Source organism: Agelaius phoeniceus, chromosome Z, assembly GCF_051311805.1.
Source record: "Agelaius phoeniceus isolate bAgePho1 chromosome Z, bAgePho1.hap1, whole genome shotgun sequence".
In the NCBI taxonomy this organism is placed as follows: Eukaryota; Metazoa; Chordata; class Aves; order Passeriformes; family Icteridae; genus Agelaius; species Agelaius phoeniceus.
Window position 1 is genome coordinate 52,947,334 of NC_135303.1, and position 4,241 is coordinate 52,951,574.

The following is a 4,241-nucleotide window of genomic DNA, read 5'->3' on the forward strand; positions in this document are numbered from 1 at the left end:
AGGTTCTATGCTCCAGGCCCTGCAGATCTCATCCCAGGGCAAACATTTCCAGGCCTGTACACCAGAAGCTGGTTTTCCAAGCAGGCAGGGACTCTTGCAACAAGCAGGAATAAAAAAAGTCCTTGGGAAGATTCTCCTTTCACAGGTCTTCTTTTTTGCAGGTACCCTGGCTGCCAGCAGTGCACTGCTGCTTTTCACATCATCTTCTCCACTGCCTGCCCAGGAGACTGAAGGTCATAGCAAAGCATCCCAGCACCTGATCATTCCAAGGATGATGAGCCCCACCACTGCAACACCTCCTATGCTTAGCCAGGGAGATTGTGTGAGGGACACAAGCATGTTTCTGGCATTCTGAGGGTCCTAAAAAAATGACTCATCTATTTTGTGCTTAATACATATAAAAATTAAGCTATGCAGCAACATATTGCATGCAATTTAAATTTTATTACATGAAGAAAAAAATCACAAAGGACTTTTCTTTCTGGTGATTATTTAGCATTTTTCCCTATTTCTTGAAATCAATGTAGAAATAGGCTGCAAGTAACTAAGAAAGAAAAAAAAAAAAAAACCTGTACACTTTAAGCTCCAAGGGAAAAACAATGCAAAGGAAGTGGAAACCCATAAAGAGTGAGCAGTGCTGGAACACAGCAGTCTCTCTGCTGATCACCCTCACTCTGGAGCAATAGAGATAAACCAACAGGACAAAGCAGACAATTCCTCAAAGCTAAAATGAGATTTTATAGGGATGCGGAGTGGATAACATATTTTGTCCCCCTGACTCTCCTCAGCAGTGTGAAATGTCAAGCTTGGAAAAACAACATTTATATGACTATGTGTGAGAGAATCACATGTTATGTACAACAGAGGGTTTTGACTGGGCATTGAGAGGAGCACAAAAGGGATCAGAATACTGCTAGTGCACTGCTCCAGAAGCAGATCCTGATAACCAGCAGAGTTCACCTGGAGTTCTGCCAGTAAAATACACTGCCTCTGACACAACTCCACAACAGGGGTGGTGAGAAACTATGTCTCTGTCTGCAACTAGATGTGAGATTAAGAGCACTGCTACTGATATAACAGCAGTTAAACTCCTGATGGCAAAGTTAGGTAGGTCTTCATTTGTACCATTATGTACCAAATCACCTTTCAGGAGGTCTCTGGGCATTTAACCTGTCAGTGTTACAGCCCAGATCTGACTGCAAAGGTGGAGTTTAATCACAAACCTGGTATATTTGCTTTATAAACTAACACCTTGACAATAAACTATTGTAATCTAATGATTGTGTTAGAACCATAATTGTGCATCTATTTGAAAACAATTATGAAATCCTTTGGGGTATTTGTGACATATTTGTGAACAAGATGGGAAAAGAGTCACAGAACTGCTTCCCAGGCAACTCCTAGCAATATTCTTGTACCACATTATTGAGGCATTCAAACAGAGTAGAACAAGGCCAAATATGGCATGGCCCACCTCAGATGGAAAGCAGCACAGTTACCATTGTACAAAGGCTATAAAAAAAAAAAGGGGGGGGGGGGGGAGTTGCATGGAGAAATATGTGAGTGCAAAAGAGAATAAAAAGCTTTCATGCACCACTCTGCTTTTAGCCTGACCAAGATCAGGAATTTTTGCAAGTGTTTTAGTAATAATAACATAATTACACAAAGATCCATACATTACAAGAGATTTTAAAAAACCAACCAAAACCAAACAAACAAACAAAACCAAAACCAAAAACATAAAAACAAAACAAAAAAATCCCACAAAATAAATGTGGTTAGCACCTCTGCCTTTTACTCCTCTGATACAGATTTCAGAATATTTTTGCAGAAGAGAGGCTGATAATGCCTTTGTTGGCCAAAACAAAGGCACACATGGATTTTGCTTCCATGTATCTGCACATTCCTAAGGCCTGCAGTAAGCACATTCACTGAAAAAAACATGGTGATGATCTTCTGATAAACAACATATTCCACTTAAAAGCTAAGCTTTAACTTAAATAAAGCTGCTTCTTCAGTCTCTAGACTATATAGACAGCATTAAGGAAAGAAGAGGGAGCAAATCAATACCACAATTAATGCTAGGTCTGTAAACAACCTTAAAAACAACTTGAGAGATGTGTTCTCCTATGATTCACCTCAATAAGGTCTTACCTCAAACCATTAGCAGGTGATAAAAGAAAGGAAATGGAGAACCTCTTACTGGTATGTTTCAACTTTCTCTGAAATGCAGAATTTAATACATCATGCCAGGATATGCTTGGTAGTTTCTGAGATCACTTCAAACAAATATGTATATCATTTATTACAAATTCAATCTCAGTACTACCACATAGAATCTTTCTCTTTTTTTAGTGGGTGATAACTGTAGTTTCCAAAGGATAATGGCATTCATGATTTTACATTGATAGGCTGCTGCTCTACCACTGTGTGGGAAAAAATGTGTCCTTCTAAAGAAATATTAATCAACTTCAAATTCTTACTCAGCTGGCATCCTAGGAATTTTTATTGGCTTTGCTCTGAGTTTTTGTTAAGCCCCTTAAGTTATTAGGGTATATTTTAAGGTGAGTCTGAATCTTGAACAAAGCAGCCCAAAATGATGTTTAGCAATCTGCAATATTTTGTATCACTGAACCAAGCACCCTTTACTACTGAGGACAATACCCCAGTGTTATCTAGTGTGGCTAAAAGCTTAGTCCTCAGCTGGAACCCATAGTTCCCTCTTATTAAAGTAATTATATAAGAAACTGTGTTCTAAAGTCGGTCCTTTGGTGGACATTTCTTAGCCCTGAACATTCAGTTCACTCTTAAATGTTTCATCAAAACATCTCTTGCATAACAGTAGAAGTTTATGTGTCATTCTAAGTCTGTAGTGATTTTGTAAAACATTGGCTGCAGTCGGGCGTACCAAGCAGCATTTGTCTATTTTTACAGCTCTATTATATGGAAACAAGGAGGATGAAGACATACTAACTCTGAAAAAGGTAGGAACCTATTGATGGAAAATAATATTTCATCCAAGTATTCTGAAGAAAATTACTGTGCTCTTTAGAATTTCATCATAAGGAATGTAATTTATTATTAAATTGGTAGTGTTTCCAACTATAACTAATAGTACTTCAGGGTAAACCCTGGTGATGAATGCCTGGCTGATGAAAATATGACTCATACTGGCATTTTGATTTAAAAATGTCCTTGAAGTACATTCTGGATCTCAAAGCAGAGGAGGCTTCCTGCTTTATTAATGTTCTCCTCAGCTCATAGCAGTGCTGGTGAATTCATAAGATGAGGATGTGACCAAACTGAGGCCACTCCTTGCCAAACACACTCTCCTTCTCAAGGATAATTTATAATTAATATGCCAACTAATAAGGGCTGCACCTGACACTTTAGTCACTCTTCTGCTTTGAAGCACATTACATTTGGCAAAACAATTAATATACAAGAGATTTAAAATGTTTGTCCTTATCTGCTTTTACAAATAAATATACCATTGCATTACCTCATGAACAACCATCAACTACAGAAAACTCCACAAAGTTTCTGCTGCTAGGGAAGCTGGTTTCAGCAACTCTGAAAATATTCTATTACCTTATCCCACGCACAACCTTCCTCTCACTGTTTTATTTTCACAGGGATTTGAAGATCTGGAGGCTGACATGGAGAACACCTCAAGGTTATCAAACTGCCTCACTGGTGTAAAGCAGTTCTCTCTCCAAAGGATGAACTGGAAACTACAACACATGACAATGAGTTGCCTGGTAGAATTATAACAACAACAACAACAAAAACACACAAAAACCCCCACATCCCACTAAAACCAAAAACAAACCAAAGACCAAAAACTAAAACCAAAACCAAAACAAAAAAATAACAATCAAAGAAAGAAAGAGAGAAAAGAGAAGAGAAGAGAAGAGAAGAGAAGAGAAGAGAAGAGAAGAGAAGAGAAGAGAAGAGAAGAGAAGAGAAAAAAAAGAAAAGAAAAAAAGAAGAAAAGAAAAGAAAAGAAAAGAAAAGAAAAGAAAAAAAAAAAGGAAAGGAAAGGAAAAGAAAAGAAAAGAAAAGAAAAGAAAAGAAAAGAAAAGAAAAGAAAAGAAAAGAAAAGAAAAGAAAAGAAAAGAAAAGAAAAGAAAAGAAAAGAAAAGAAAAGAAAAGAAAAGAAAAGAAAAGAAAAGAAAAGAAAAGAAAAGAAAAGAAAAGAAAAGAAAAAGAAAAGAAAAGACACCTGTATTCTGATACAC

At 37.1% G+C, this 4,241-nt stretch overlaps 1 long non-coding RNA gene across 1 annotated transcript; it reads left to right on the top strand.

Annotated features, from left to right (window-relative positions):
* The first annotated feature begins 277 nt into the window (after nt 1–277).
* Nucleotides 278–3,893, top strand: LOC129132470 (uncharacterized). The gene is made up of 3 exons (XR_008535818.2): nt 278–322; nt 2,935–2,984; nt 3,636–3,893. It is a non-coding gene; the product is annotated as an uncharacterized LOC129132470 (long non-coding RNA).
* Nucleotides 3,894–4,241: the final 348 nt, after the last annotated feature.